A 17,714-nucleotide genomic window follows, 5' to 3' on the forward strand; every position below is an offset into this window, starting at 1 on the left:
CTGCAGAATGGTGAGTACTCCAGCACTTCATGTGGGAACGCTCCCACTAAACCAATAAATAATAAGAATAGGACTTCTTTAGTTCGTATCTAAAGAACAAACTGTCACCTTTCTAAACTTTACAACAAACCTGACAAACAACCACAAAGCATTAAAGTTCCGGCTGCAGGTGTGGCAAGATAGATGGACTGAAACAACCAATGGAGAAATCACCCACAACCAATGGAGAAATCACCCATAAATTCCTTCCACAGCTGAGCAGAATCTACCCAAAAACACCAACGCGGTTCTTCCTGGGGCTATATGCAACATATTTACTGATGGGGCATGGCCCCTTCAATGCAAAGCTCTCCAAATTTGGTCTCACCGAGGATCCACACTGCTTCTGCGGGAGGATCAAGGAATGGAACCACCTCATGTTTGAATGCCCAAGAACATGAGGATCTCAGAAGCGTGTTGATCACATGATAAGATTCCTTCTGAGGGGACGAGAGTCTCATCACCTGGACACAGAGGAGGAATACAAAGTCCTAACAAAGTTTGTTCAAGACCTCTTCACAAGGAGAACTTTAACAGCCATCTACCAAAACTGAACAAAAAGAGCCCTGCTATCAGCAGTCAAAGATCATAATCAAACACCGCTCAGAGAACAAGGAACCAGTTTAGAACTGATATTAGAACTTACGCCCACACAAAATGTCGAAATCTAATAACGTCCAAATCTAAATTCTGCCTGCATAAACCTCTTTCAGTCTTTTCTATTCCCATCACTTAATCCCTCCCCCTTTTTTTAATAGGCCTTAGCTTTTTTTTTTTTTTCTTTTGATTTTTATGAAAACTGCTAACACGAGAGGTATTAGAACCTATAGTACTTAGTACCGTGCATGGTTTGGAGGTTGAGAAGACGAAAGAAGATATTTGTTGACATTAGACTTGAACTTCTGTAGACTGTAATTTTCAGGAAATATGTATGAAGGAAGGTTGTTCCAGAAAACGGCAGTTGAATGAATAAACGAGGAAGATGAAAAGTTGGTTCAGTGAGTTCGAAGATGGACAGTAAATGGATGTTGGCTGGTAGTGGCCCTTGTTTGGGCTGCTTTGAAAGAGAAAGTGGGAATTATAGAAGCCAATTCAGAAGAACAGTGCCCATGGAAATATCTGTAGGAAAGCATGCAGCAGAAACAGTACGTCTATTAGACAGAGACTCTGTTAGAGATGAGTCATTAATTAACCTAACTGCCCTCTTCTGAATGGAATCTAGAAGCCTGAGAGAGGTTTTCTGGGCAAGTTTTTTAGATGCAGAGGAAGAAATATTTGTAATGTGCTTGTACCAAGAGAGATTAGAAGTCAGGGTAATCCCCAAAAGAGATATATCATCTTGCCTATAAATCAGTGTCACCAAAGATAAGCATAGGAGCAGAAGAATCCTTTTTGCAAGATATAAGACAGGAGGGAGTTTCAGAAGGATTGAAATCAACTAAGTTACCTTTGTCCCACTGGAGAATTACCTGGAAATTGGCATTTAAGGAATTGGTAGTGGATATTTGAGAAGCTGAAGCTGATTGAGCAGGGCAAGGTTTCTCAAACTGGAAAGTGGAATGCAGTGTGCTGTCATTAACAAAACTATAGATAGAATTTCCAATCAATGGAAGAAGGTCATTAATATACAAGAGGAAAAGAGTGTGGGAAGGAACTGAACCATGGGTGACACCAGCATAAATGGAGAAGTTAGAAGACAGAGCCATCTACCATCACCCTCAGTGAACGGTCAGAGAGAAAACTGGATAACCAATTACAAAAAACAGTTGGCAAACCATAAGATGGAAGCTTGTTTAGAAGACCTTTATGCCAAACACGATCGAAAGCCTTTAAGATGTCAAAAGCAACTGCTTGTGTTTCACCAAACTTTTCCATTGAATTTTTCCATAAATGGGTAACATAAGCCAGAATATCATCAGTGGATCGACACTGATGGAATCCACACTGGCAATTATTGATCAGACAAAAGATTTCTAGATACTTTAATAAGAGTTGGCAGTTAATTGATTTCTCCATTACTTTAGAAAGAGTAGAAGTAATTACAATGGGACGATAATTGGATGGGAGGGATTTGTCACCTTTTTAGGAACTGGCTGAATGAGTGAATTTCCAAGCAGAAGGAAAAACACCTTTGGAATAATATAGTGAAAAAAGGCAGCAAAGAACAGGAGTGTAGCGCAGGTTTTGAGAACAAGTGGAGAAATACCATTAGGACCTAAATCTTTCTTAGCATCAGGATTCGTCAAAATCCTTCTGACATCCTTTTGACGGTAGACCACAGGAGGCATTGAATCGGTTGTGCTGGGAACGGTGGGAGATGGTTTACCAAGATAATTAATACATGAGTTGGAAGAGAAATGGGATGCTAACAGGTCAGCTTTACCTTTGGCTGAATGACAATAGAACCATCTGGTTTTGATAGAGGTGGGAGCGGCGATGGGCAAAAGTTGCAGCCAATAGCATTGGCAAGAAACCAGAATACTTGGCTACCATTAGGGCAAGAAGCAAGTTTATACTCTTAGCCCGTTCAAAATCTAGTTTGGACTGATTAATAACTCTTTTACAGTTGTTGCAAGGTCTGGTAGTAGGCAGAAAATGAAACTGAAGAATTGAATACAAGCCAATTACAATATGCAACATTCTTCTCTTGAACAGCCTTAGCACATTTATTGGAAAACCAAGCTTTAGATAAAGGACGAGATTTTAAAGTGGAGTGTGGGATAAAGGATTCTATTTCTACAAGAATAATTTCACTAACACGATCTGAGCAAATGTTGACATCAGAGGTTTTGAAACAGTAATCAGACCAAGGAAAAGAAAAACTCGCAGGTCATCCCATTTTGCATTCTTGTATTGCCAAAGAACACAAGGTTGGAAATAGCCATGACATAAAGGCTTCATCAGAGAAGAGACAATCACCAAGTTGTGATCTGTGGTGCCTAAAGGACCACTCACTTCAACCGCGTACTTAGAATTGTTTGTGAAAAAAAAGATCAAGCCTGTTGGCTGTTTTTTTTTTCCCTTTTTGTTAGTTGTTGGCGCATCGGCTTCTATGGCCATAATGCACCTCCGAAAGTTTGCATTTTACTCTGATCCAAGCCCGAGGCGGGATTCGAACCCACGACCTTTGAGTTGCCAGGAAGGCACTTTACCCACCTGTTGGCTGTGTGTTTAGGATTGTCCGGTATTGTGATAGGTAAATGAACAATCTGTGTGTGGTCATTAGTAATTGCAAAAGCCTCAGCATCTCGACAAGCCTGGGTTGGTGTGACTAGAAAATGGAAGCCAGCTGGGGTTGTGAATATTAAAATCACAAAGAAAAATTACCTTGATGTTAGGAAAGTTGGACTGGAGAAAGTCAAGTTGCAAAGAGAGGAAGTCAAAGAGTTCCAAGTGATTTTAAAGGAAGAGGTGATTTTAGAGGAAGTCAAAGAGTTCCAAGAGAGATTTTAAGCCAGAGAAGATCAAAAAGAGAAGATTCTAAATTACCAAGTCTCTGACAGGGAATATCAGAACAGACATTATGCACAAGTACCACCTTTGAGGCAAAAGGAATCATACAGTGAATAATTTGGGCAACTGAGATGAGCAGTAGTTGAATCAACCGATAACTGAGATTCATTCATAAAAAGTACGTGAGGTTTGGCAGACTGTAAGTGGAAATGGACATCATTGAGATTAGAACTAAGACCATGTATATTTGTGAAATGAACTAGGATGTGTTTGGGAGGCTTAGATCGTTTCGCAGATAAGTTTGCTCTATTAGCTTGACAATTCATGACAATTGTAAGAAAAAAAGGGGGGGGGGGCGTATATGCTGTATGAAGTAATGAAATTTTTGGATGTGGCATACACGTGGTAAGAATATACCCAGATCCTTGACATGACATGGCTTAGACAATGTCCCCTGTATACACACTACTCGGATTCCCTTCATTCACTATCTGGCAGAGTAGAGGTAGCAAGATTATAAACTAGCTGATCCAGAAGCCTCCTAGAGAGTTACCAATAGGTTCGGTCCGGTGTACTAACTAGCGGCCAGCTTGCAAAAACCGTTTTAGAGCTGTACCTTCAAAATGTAAGGAAGTTTGGATGTCACCATGGTGTTCATCATTACCTCAATAGACATCAATCATACTGCATGATGGAAGAGATGGGGAGGGTTGACTGGAACTTAGCTCTGCAGACTAAACATGGGTTCCACCACTTCACACCTCCAATAAGCAAAGTGGTGGTATTGCACCGGTTGATGAGTCATCTACCACCTAGTATTGCCTGGTAATATAGAGGACGGCATTCCTCCATGTGGTATGGGTGCCACACCTCGACCTCTGCTTACGTTGGTTCACACCTGGGTTGTCATGTACAGTGTGCCTGCACATGGGGGGTTGTACCCAGGTTTACTAGCATTTCCGCCATCATGAAGGTGCAAGCAGAAGATTGGCTGCCACAGACCGTCCAGACTTCACCGAAATTGGGTCACTTGACTTGAGTGCCACCTGAAAAGCAGTTCCATCAGTGTTTTAGACCCCCAGGTAGCAAGCACAGATTGTCTGGCCTATCTGAGAGAATGTCTGCGAAAGCCTCAGGGATCAATGCAGTGGTTTTCAACCAGGATGCCGCGGCACCTTAGGGTGCTGCAACAACATTCCAGGGGTGCCATGTAATTTGGGTTTAAATTATTTAAACTTATTTTTTTTTAAATTTATGTTTATTTCATTATAAAAAGATGTACAGTATCTTTTTAATTTTGTGGTGATCTTTTAGACTAAGGCGCATTTAGGGCTAGAGCCTCAAGCTGCGAACAAATTTAGACTATGTATATAAAGTGCTTAGCATCATAATACACAGCCATTTCTGAATAACAGAAAATTTTTTAAGGTGGCATCGTTTTAGGTTATATCTCATATTGTGAATGCCTTCACAACGAGTTGTCATGATATTGCACTACTTCGAATAAGTAACGCTTCACCTAAGGAGAAGACTAGTGTTACTTATTCTCAGATAGGTACCACCACCCAGACAGCACTGTTTCAGGGCTATTTGGCCCTTCGTCAGTGAGTGGGTAGGTACCCAAGTGATGCAATGATGGCAAAAACAGTTATGAAGTATAACTCCACAATATGAGAGATGCCTGATGGTGTATGATGTATTTAGACTAAGGCGCATTTAGGGCTAGAGCCTCAAGCTGCGAACAAAATAACCTAAAACGATGCCACCTTAAAAAATTTTCTGTTATTCAGAAATGGCTGTGTATTATGATGCTAAGCACTTTATATACATAGTCTAAATTTGTTCGCAGCTTGAGGCTCTAGTCCTAAATGCGCCTTAGTCTAAATACATCATACACCATCAGGCATCTCTCATATTGTGGAGTTATACTTCATAACTGTTTTTGCCATCATTGCATCACTTGGGTACCTACCCACTCACTGACAAAGGGCCAAATAGCCCTGAAACAGTGCTGTCTGGGTGGTGGTACCTATCTGAGAATAAGTAACACTAGTCTTCTCCTTAGGTGAAGCGTTACTTATTCGAAGTAGTGCAATATCATGGCAACTCGTTGTGAAGGCATTCACAATATGAGATATAACCTAAAACGATGCCACCTTAAAAAATTTTCTGTTATTCAGAAATGGCTGTGTATTATGATGCTAAGCACTTTATATACATTTGTGGTGATCTATAATTGATGTTTACTGAGTACCTCTATATGAAGAATAAAATTATATACTGTATATATATAATTTGTATTATGAAATGTAATTTTTATATTTATATTATTGTAATAACTATCATATAACATATTTTTTAATATTATATATATATATGTGTGCAGAGAGAATCGGACCTAAAACAGGCAGAAAACTGAGTGGGGTACATCAAAACCAAATAAATTACTTAGGGGTGCCGTTATTAAAAAAAAGGTTAAAAACCACGGGATCAATGCTACTGAAATCTCAGGAAATTAGGTCTCAGGGCCTGCCAAAATAAATATAAATCCACTGGGTACCTGGTCTGCCTCCCAGGGGCAAAGTGTGGTCAATGGGGGTCTCATTTAGGGGTCCAATGGCTAAATGGCCAGAAGAACAACAGTACACATATACACAGCCCACACACTTTTAAACCTCTGGCCTTGAATGAGTACTGTCTCACACTCACAATGAAAACTAAACGGAGATGGAGGAAACCCCTGGTGCTGTGAGACCCTAAACACACTTTATACTTTACTTCTTACAACAAACTTGAGTGCAACATGTCATTAAAGATATATATCTTGCACTCACACCTGGATTTCTTGCACTCACACCTGGATTTCTTCCTGCTAACTGTGGTGTCATCAGCAATGAACATGGTGAGTGCTTCCATCAAGACATTGCAGTGATGGAACAAAGATACAAAAGCAAATGGAGTGCCACCATGTTAGCCGATTATTGTTGGATGGTGAAAAGGGATGCTCCCGAAGCTAAATACAAATGAAAGGCAAAAAGGTCCTGTGTTTGATACAGGTATGTTCGTAGCTACATCTTACTGCCATATAAATAAAAAATACCTTGTATAAATATAAAAAACTACTTTTTTTGAAAACAAGAACCAATTCTGCCAATTTAAGCACTATTTCTGTGTTTAGAAGACCGAAATGTATAAAGTAAACTTACATGCCCATAATAACAAGATATGATCCAAAATTTGTTGCCCAGCGTTATTATATATTGATACTATTCTTATATATTTGATTCCTTTATTTCCAAGTTACTATTTAGATAGGTTATGGTACTGGTTAATTTTTATTTTAAAATTTAAAATTACAGTTCCCTTCTTACATTCTTTTCTTGCTTGCTTTCTTTTTTAGTTTGACTTAATAACAGTATCCCAGAGTGGATCCATAAATGTTGTAAATTCTAACCAAGCTTGTTTTAGTATACTAATCATTCTAGGTGCAAAGAATAACGATCTCGATATTTAGATACCAATAAACTAAGTTGTTTGCTTTACAGAAAGCAAAATAATTCCTTAACTCCATGTTCTCTTATCTGTATTTTATGATAATTCTTACCCTTTAACCTGCATAATGAACTTCAAAATATATAACTGCTAATAAAGCTTTGTAAAACCTAGCTTGCACTAATTTTCACATGTAGAACAATCCACAGTCAGTTCTGCTATGATGCGGTACAGGTTCCTAAAAATCTCCACATTATGGTATTTCACACATTAAAAACAACAGGGCTTATGGGAAAAATAGGGATGGGGCAGAGCACAAAAAAAAAAAAAATGTTCAGTCTGGTAAGTAAAACTCTAAAAAAAGTTAGAAACCCAATAAAATTGCTAACACAGGTTTAAACATCTTAAATGTCTAATAAATAAATAAATATTACAATAAATAAAGAATTGTAATATATACATAATAATTAATTATTTATAAACATAATAAATAATTAATAATACATACATAATAACACTAACATTTTTTTTTTGGATTGTAAAATTTAAAACAGTAAAAAAGATAAGCAATCAACAACGATGAATACGACATGCACAAATTGCACAAGTGAAATATGGAGTAAAAAGCACAAAGCTTAAAAAATAGGAATGAAGAGAAGATTCTGAAAATTTATTTTTTATATGATTGGAGACTTCAGGGAAGGGGAAACACATTTCACTGTAATAATGTAAACACCCGCAGAATTCCAGCTATCCATATTATCACAAATGCAATAAGATCGAGTTTACTATCTGTTTATAATTAGATAGCACTAACAGAAAAGCCCAATAAACCGAGAACTGCAAATTGCTTTTACTGTTTTATGGTAGTGACCTCCAGAAATGTGCTCCTCCACTCACACTATCCCACCTCACAAAATTTCTGTTCGAACAGAAAAATGTGAGCTCCTGAAAATGTGAGTTAGTCTACAATATCACCTATTATCTTGTAAATACTGTACAGCCAATGGCAATAGCGTGTCTCCGACAAATACAACTACAGTAAATGGGAACTACAGCTCTCACACATTTGATGTTTGACATTTTTCAAGCTTCGTAAACTTGTATGTATTGCTGCACAGCTCACTATGTTCAGCTTGGTGCCAGGTTTTGCATTCACCTGGTGTTACTCGCAGACAAAATCGCGCATGAGCCAATATAAAATTTGCATTATACTCGCATTGTTCCCTAATGTATCAGTCACACTGAAGCAAATTTGTGTTGCTAAAATGCGTGTTATAGCAGAACTGACTGTACTAATATACACTGAAATGACTGAACTGTGCCATAGGTCTCTATTGCAGATTACTGTGTGTGTAGAAAGAATGAGTGTGTAACATGAATATGTTCAATTTGCAGCCTAGTCAGACTCCTCCTGCTTCCTAATGGATTGTTTATTGATTTTATATATAATTTTGTGTAAAACAAGATTTGCCAACATTGAGAATTAATAACTGCACTCTTCAATGAAATCAAGCAATATTTACTAAACAATCACCCGAAGTTATTGCTGTAGTAATTTATTAATCAGTGAGGAGAGTAAAGTAGATTGTAAATGGTTCAGCAAATACTTCAGTTTACAACTGAATGGTACATACACTGACAAAATAACACTTGCTATTTACTGCTAACAGAATAACACTCTCTATTTACTGCTTATGTGCATGAAAGTAATGTGAAGCATGTCTCTGATTCAAATACAGCTAATTGGAATATCAAAAAGTAATAGTGTAAAATGGCTTTTAAATTAATTATTTAAAATTTTTAAGGTTCATTTTTTCCCATTTTTCTTATTTTTTTAAAAAATTAACTACTTGAACATCAGTCTTTCCCAAAAGGCATTTTTTGAGACATCTTCAAACATAACTCAGCACACTATGGCAATCCTATTCATACTTTATCTACTTCTCCACTGTTTCTTTATTCTTAAAAAGTAAATGCCTCAACTTTTCAAAGATAAATGTTTAATTTAAATATAATTTATTGTGCTGCTATTTTTTATCCCTTTAAATATTCTTGTTATCTACATGGGTCACCTCTAATTTTAATAAAAATTAGTTTTCATTTTAAAGAATTTTTTTTGGATAACACAAGCTGTATTAAATTTTAGAATTACAGATAGTTTAATTTCAGGATTGCACATTAAAAAATAAATCTAAATATTAAAGCCTATTAAAAAAAGATCCATGTCCGTAAAGAAAAAAACAAGATCACTCACACCCCAGCTTTTAATTAATACTTAAATAAAGTAATTAATTTTGGCCTGTAGGGCCAAAATTAATCAATCTGGCACTTAAGAGGAGAATGCAATTAAAAAATCAAACAGCAATAGACACTGCAATGATGACTTGCAGTCATTAGTTGCACATGCAATCTTGTAAAAATTACCCATTCTTCTTCTTGGGAGATGTTATAAATGAAAAGACTATATTTACTACTCCTTAGTAATCCCTATTTACTGCTTAAATTGTTTTCAAGTGTGCAGAGACAATTGTATAAATAAAAATAGGAAAAGGTAAGTATGTGCTCTTTCCCTCCTCTTCTCCCCATTATATACATTTATCTAGTGGTAACAGATTGCTGCTTGTGGCATACGTTACCATACAACATAATTTGCTTCTTATAAACAGATAGTGGAAATAAGAAACAATGGTAGAAAAATAGCAAAGCAGCAAAAACAATTTGTTTGTTTTAAAGAGCTAGTAGAATTGAGATAACAATGGTAGAGAAATAGCAGAGCAGTGGAATCACTCAATGCTATATTTGGTTTTAGTTGTGTATGATTTTTTTTTTTTTTTCATTAAAAAATCTGTGCATTAATTGTCATTTTGATCCAGTTAACAAGCTTAAAGGGAGCTCAATTTAATGCCTACAAGAATAATTTGTACGAAGCTAAAGATCTTTATGTGAAGCACATAGAGAAGTACATATCTTAATTAAAAATACATAATACCTATTCGACACAACTACTATTGTAACAAAAATGGAACAAAGGTACATAACTTTTTTTTTTTTACAAGCCTTAAAATAAGACAGTAGAGCATCAGTTATCCGGAATAATTGATGTCTGACCTCTTTGGGATAACAAAATTTTCTGGATAATTGAACCAGAAAATTTTCCTGTTAATTTTTCGGGTAAGATTAAATAAATTTAATAAGGTAAGATTAAATAAATTTTAAATAAATTAATTGAATAAATAAAATAAATAAATTACCTTAAATTTAATAAAATTAAATTTAAGGTAATTTATTTATTACCTTAAATAGATTAAATTATATAGATTAAATACATTTAATCAGATTAAATTAAATAACATTAATTAAACAAAAAATATATAAACCAATCTTGGAAAACAGAAACATCTATTCAGGCACTTTTATGATTTTTACACAAAACAGGAAAATTAGAAAGATTCTTAAATGCTCTCGGTTTTTTCAACTTACCGATAAAGAGCACGGACAATCTGTGCATCCCAGTGGCATTTGCACACATAGCAATTGTAACTCGCTCTTTTCTCATCTGAACTTGGTGCAGGCATTTCTCTTTTAGTGGCTAGGGCTTTTTCTTAGTAATGCTTTCCATAATAAGCCCGTCTCATCAACATTATAAACGTTTTCTTTCTCGAAATTTGCTATAACTAAAGCAAACTTACTTTTCAAAGGACAACGCTGCCGATTCATCTGCAGAAAGTTTCTCGCCTTCAATATCTAGTTCAGGTATACCCAGTGGTGAGCTGTGAATACTTTAACAATGGGCTCGCACTTTTGTTGACTTTTTGATGTGAAACATCCTTTTGGGGGGGGGGGTATCTATCAAGTAAATCTGATTGGTCATGGAAGTGACGTCATTCATGGCGTCAGGCAGAGGCGCTTCCCATGCCCACACCACTAGTCTGTGCGGAGCACTCAGTAGTATGATTAGAGCACGTGACACATTTTTCGTGACCAGTACTATATCTGGTTTTTTTTTTTTTTTTGGTAGTTATTGGCGCATCGGCTTCTGCGGCCATAGTGCACCTCCCAAGGTTTTTTGCAGTACTTTGATCCAAGCCCGAGACCTTTGGGTTGCCAGGCAGGCGCTTTACCCACCCGGCTAGCCCGGTCGGCATCTAGAGTTCTAACTTTTTGTCATATGACTGCAACAATACAATGATTTGTTAACAATTTTTTTTTTTTTTTTTCGTCTAGCATTTCTTTCTGCATACGTAGCTGTTCGGGGCACCCAACATTACATTGTTAGGTGCCCCGAACAGCTGCGTATGTCGTTTCAACTAAAAGATCAGGTACCTTAATTGACGCTGTTTTCAGAGACATTTAGATACATTGCAGTAGCAAGTATACGTCCCTTACTTTAGTTATCATAAATCCATTATATCTTGTCTTCCAGAAATTGTGAAAATTTGTGAATGATCAATAAAATATTTACAATACAAAAGCTCTTATTTCGTAATCGATATATACAAATCAAAATATATAAAAGAAACACAAAGGATTTTCACAGAAAACCATCAACCGCACGTCCTCGGCAAGCGCGCAACTTTATTATTTTTTTTAAGACTAGGGAAATGTAATGGATACATTTTTTTCATGATAAAAATTTTAATATTGCGAATAAAAAATAACATAAATATTTCCCATATCACAAATAAACTATCATTAAACATTCTAGAATATAAAAACAAATATTACATAAAAAAACACTTCTAAAAAAGTACACAAAAATCACAGACTACATGAAAAAAATTATTACGCAAATATTCAAGAAAAATTGATTCTAAAAATTGCCATATAAATTTACTTCTTTATTAATATTTGTTGTCAATCTTCTGCTTTGCTCAATAACTGAGCGATGATTATGGAGGAAAGATATGATGTAACGATCTGGATCAAATTGAAGCAATGGTTTTCCATATAGAAATTAGATGTATGGTCATCATATCTGCAACGTATTTAATTGTCAAAGATGTTATTTTTATTGTTACAATATTATTCATTATGATGAAAGCTTGCTCAGTTTCAGCACTGCTAATCGCAATGGTTTCAAGGATATTCCTGGCTTTTTTAATTGAAAAGAGAATTTCACTCAATTTTAAAGATAATCTTTCTTCGACAAAATCTCTAAAATCATTAATTTTTATTTCATATTTTATTAGAAAACTTAAAATTCTTATTCGTTTTTCATGCCATGGAGACAAAGTTTCTTCCATATTCCACTAATTTCGGGTAACCATATATTTAAAATTTCTTTCAATTCCTCATCCTCAATGATATCCTTATTTTCTTTATTTAATTTAAAATTACTCTGTTGCATTAATAACCAATCCTTTAGGGATTGGTTATTAATGCAACAATGGGATAAAACAATGCAGTTTAATAACTTATCACGAGGCAATTTTTTAAATGTATTCTTACTTTCGATTTTGATTCCTCCAAATTCTTTCGACTTCAACATGCCCTCAAAACTTTAGCTTCAGAATTTTTCAAATTAGCAATAGTATTGATAGTTTGAATAATTAATTTATATGCGTTTACTGTAGTAATGCTGCAACTTTGTAATGCTTCTGGAAGGTAAGAGAGCTCCTGCAGGTGTCAATCATTAGTGCTAAATTGTTAAGAAATTCCAGATTTAAAAGTCGGTTTAATAATCCCAAATATTTAACTTCTGATTCAAAATGGTTGCACAAAGTGGGATAATTCCTCCAAACTGCAAGTTACAAGTTACCCATCTGGGCCCGAACACATGGCCGACCTTTATAATTTCCACTTTAAGTTCTTTAGCAATCATATGCAATCAATTGCACTGGGTTTTTGGAGATTGGTAATATAATGGATACAGTTTTTTTTTTTTTTTTTTTTTTAAATTATTGCCTGTATGCTGTAATGTTTTGGAACATTTTCTTCACAGTGAAGGCCTTGACGCAGTTTCAAAATCTGCCAACATTTCATCTTCGGAAAGTTTATTTACTCACCCCCCCCACCCCTTCAACGTGGATCTGGAGCTAAACTAATCTGAAATTCACTCGTGGTTTCCAAGAAAACCCAGTAGTCTCGGTGATATTTTTCTAAAGCATATTTCTGAAGGTCCCATAGAACTCTAGAGGTCACAATCATAAAACAATAAAAACAATTTGCAGTTTTCGGTTTATTGGGCTTTTTGTTTGTACAATCTGTTATAAACGGGTAGTAAACTCGATCTTTCATAATCAAAATTCAATTATTCAATCAAAAACTCGATCTTATTATAATCAAAATTCAATTTGCAAACGTGATCACTATAACCGGCACTTACGTGATCACTATAACCGGCACTTACTGTACTACCGTTAATAAAAAAAGAAGGAAGATCAGCGTTTCAAATTATTCCAGATAACTGACATTCTACTGTACCTGCAAAATGAAAAGAAATTTTGTTTCAATAGAAAAGGAAACAAGAAGGGAAATATCCTGTTCTTGCAGTAGTTTTGAAACCCTCAGATTTTAAGTATAAAGCAGACATCTCTAAATGGTGTGCTGCAAGATTAGAAAAAACTCCAGTGAGTTCGATGGCAATAATTCTTTTATGTGCCACAAAGATAGCATCTTTTAACTACAGGTGTGACTCAACTGACATAAGGTTTGAAACCACTGGTATAAATTGTTTAACTGTAGGGAGAGTTAAATTCCTTTTTCTTTACTGGACACAGAAATAATATTTTTACAGAAATATTTCTATATTTTGCATCAGACATGGAAGAGGTTATGTCCAGTTATCATTAATTTAATCATTTGCTCAATTAATTTTTTGTCATCTCTTACAAAGTAATTATTTCATGTCAAAGAATATTTTAGTCAGTTTGTTGAAAATCTAAGCGAAATTAAATTTATATACATTTGACAATCTGATTACTTCTTCATAGCTAACATTTACGTCATAGCTAACATCTACAGGGCTATATTGCTAAAGCTATTGAAATTGAAGTTAAACACAAAGCAAGGTGCAATTACAGCAAATTAATGCTGTTAACAGGGTTATAGATAAGGCAAGGCACTATTTGACTAATAAACTTAATCGCCATGAAAATAAAATAATAAAAACCAAAATAAGAGAAGAGAGAAAAATCAGAGCAACTCCACCCACCTTTAGAGGATTGAACACATGGCTCCTCATCCAAAGAGATGCACACACATGCCCACACCAACAAATAATGAGCATTACTTAAATACAACAGAAGACCATTTATCCAGGAATCTAAACACCAGAGGCATCCAAACAGCAAAACTGTCCTAAAAGGATTTTTTTTATAATCATCCAATTTTTAAAATCATACTACCATAATAAATTATTACAATTGGCAGATTACACCATCACGACATCCTACATGGTGATGCTGTGATCTGCCAGGCTGCTAATGACCAGTTTGGTGATGTCACAGCTGCCTATCCTTGCAATACACACAGGGTTGTGCAGATCATCACAGTGGTGATTTTCATTCATTTATGATTAGGGAGGTAACAACTGTTTTAAAGTGTTGAATTGCAATTGTGCAAATATATCTTACGCATCCCATTCCTTAATCCATTACAATCGTGATCTATTTTTCTCAATATCTGAAATTTTTTTCTGTATAGTAAAAATCATGTCTTTTACTCTTGCTGCTACTTGATCCAACCTCCACGTCTTCTGGATACATTATTTTGGTTTTTCTTTCCATTACTGTATTAATATTAGCTACACAGCAAAAGCCTGTGGCTTCTTTGCACTTTAATACAGTAATGAAAAGAAAAACCAAGATAATGCATCCAGAAAATGTTGAGGTTAGATCAAATGGTAGCAAGAGAAAAAAAACATGTGCTTACTATCAAAAAAAAAAAAGAAAAAAAATAGATTGTGGTGTAAGTGTACCCTGGCTTTGTTAGGCATATGGTGTTGGGCAATCTACAATGCATGATATAAAGGTGCAAAGAGATCAAATTTTTCAGTTTGTCAATGACAGGCATTTCTAAAATGGAAACTTTAGATGATCCCAACAACAGTGATCTACAAATTGATACACATGTGGTTCTGCCAGCATATGAGTGAAGAGATTCTTATCTCAGGTCTTAAGATAATGGAGAAAACAAAATCATACCATGAAGAATTAAAAAATTGAAGGAGAATGTGATTAGAATGTGAATGGGATGATTGCATAAATTCAAAAATCAACATGGAATTTGCTTATTTAAGATGTCAAAAAAGTCAAAGTTAGTGGAGGAACATAGACTTAGTTCAGAGCAAATCGATAACATGGGCAACATTTGTTTTGGCATTTGTTATGCTATCTCCCACAGCACACTTTTGTTTCCAGCAATGAAAACAAATCAGCATTAGGTGAGTGAAAGGGATGACTGATTGCAGTGATGTGTGCCAATGATGCTGGTATACATAAATGCAAGCTCATGGTAATTGTAAAAGTGTGCAAAGCCTTGCACCCACAAGGGGATTAAGATTTTCCTCATCATAAATTATGAGGAAAATCTTAATCCCTTCATGAAAATAAACATGCTTGGACCATTCAAAAATTTTTTAGTAAGTCTTTTAATACATTTTGTACCTTAGGCAATGGATCACTTCAAAACTGTTGGGTTTCCTGAAAATGCTAAAATACTATTGTTGTTTCACAACTACCTTGCTCACCCTCCAGCAAATACTCTCACTGAGAATATTTTTATATCATATTTACCCCAAATTACATATCTCTGATCCAAACAATGGATCAAAGCATAATTAAAAATTTTAAATGCCATTATCAGAGTGAATTTTATTTTTAAAAAAATTTTTTAATTTATTGTCTCCTTGTGTCTGAATTGTTCAAAAAAGAAATCATTTTCAAGGATATAGTTTGGTGCAGTTCACATGGATGGAATAGGGTAATACCCACAGTTTTAAAACAGTGTTGGCACAGTTTTAAAACAAATATTTTGCCAAAATCAAATTGCAATGAAGATTCCAGATAAAGTGACAGTGGTTTCTTGGATTTCATTCATCTGAAGATAAAGGTGATTTTGTAGAACTGTGCACTATGTGAAAGGAATGAATATTGTCCCAGACCTAAGTGAAAATGACACAGGGGAATGGATTAAACATTATCAAATTATCACTCTGAAATTATCAATGCTGTTATAGGATCACAATAAATGAGAGTGAAGACAGTGGTAACAGCAATGTATTAGTTGATGAGATGAAGAAAATGAATGTCAAAAGAGGCCATTTCATATGAAAATCTCAAACTTCATGGAAGAAGGTTCATTTACTACTGAACAGAGTAGTAAATGTTTCCTGATGTACAAGCTGAAAGAGAAATTTGAAAAAAAAATTGAGTAGCAAGAATAAGATGACAGATCTTTTCAAAAGACATTGCATTGTCTCCTTTGGTTTCTTAAGATATTGTCACAACAAACCCTGATGATTTTGCCACATCCTTATCTGCATATCAACAATTATTTCCAGGTAAATAAAAATTTCAGATATTTTATATTATTTTACATGATGCTTTTTTGCCATTTTTAATGAACACAGTATGCACTGAAAATTCTGATTTTTCAGTGGGAAAATTGAAAAGTAAAAGGTATTTATATCACTAAATATTTGGGGTTTCATGCAATATGTTATTTTTGACATTTTCAGATTCAGGAGATTGATATTTATGATTTATGTGCATATTTCACAGAATTCCAAATTTCCATATGGTGTGTGATTAGGGTATCTATGGAGTTAGTTATTTATATCTGCTATTGCCTTCGACTGTACATAGTGTACATCTTGACACATATCTGAATGTTCCATGCATTATGCCCAAGCCTGACCTGTGTGTATCTCTCATTTTACAATAATGTGTTAGGTTTGTAAGCCATCACTGGAATTGGTGAAATGGCATTTTCTAACTATTCAAACTAATATGGTAATGAGTTAACCGCGGTTTGAGACCATGTGATGGCAAAATGCGGTAATGATTGTATAACCACTGCCATATTTAGCTGTCCTGTGGAAAATATGGTAATGATTGTATTCTTGTTAAAATTATTAATTGTAAATTCCTCTAATCTATACAGTCATAACAAAGAATAAAATTCTGGCTTGGCAATAACTTGATACTTTTCCTATATAGGCTATGCTAACAACAGGTTTCTTTGCAGTCAGCACTTTGATACCAAAATTCTTTTCATAACCAATTAATATCAGCTTTTTTGGACATATTTTTTTTTTTTTTTTTATGTAAAATTTGGAACATTTTAGGTAAGCCTTTTTGCTATCTTTTCATAACAGCATTTTTGACTATTTTCTGAAATCAACATACACTAGGATTAAAACTTAGCCACTTGGTTCTTTCTTAACTAGTTTTAAATTTCTCTTTTTCATTCTGCTTTGGATGGTTCTCCACAATATACACACTCACTCAAAACTTTGTAGCAGTAAAATTTCTGTTCACTTGCATTAGTGACAGTAAAAACTTTAATTATGTAACGTGCATACAGAGGCATAACTAAGGGTGGACAAGTGGGGGGGGATATCTGAATATAGCTTGGGGAAGTGGTTATGCACAGCACACTGTGTGAAATGGGATGGAAACTGGTTCTAAGGACTCGTCCTTGATGCACGTACTGTACACCTAGATATGCTTCTGTGTGCATGCACAAACATTTCTTCTGAAGACTAGGACACATCACTTTCGTGA

The 17,714-nt window shown here is 35.0% G+C and overlaps 1 protein-coding gene across 2 annotated transcripts in view; it reads right to left on the reverse strand.

Moving 5' to 3' along the window:
* LOC150088415 (uncharacterized) overlaps window positions 1–17,714 on the reverse strand; it is a 452,966-nt gene that overhangs the window by 323,885 nt on the left and 111,367 nt on the right. The gene's annotated exons all lie outside the window — the stretch shown is intronic.

The sequence above is a fragment of the Mastigoproctus giganteus genome, chromosome 3, assembly GCF_048544385.1.
Source record: "Mastigoproctus giganteus isolate SK-2022 chromosome 3, ASM4854438v1, whole genome shotgun sequence".
Lineage (NCBI taxonomy): Eukaryota > Metazoa > Arthropoda > Arachnida > Uropygi > Thelyphonidae > Mastigoproctus > Mastigoproctus giganteus.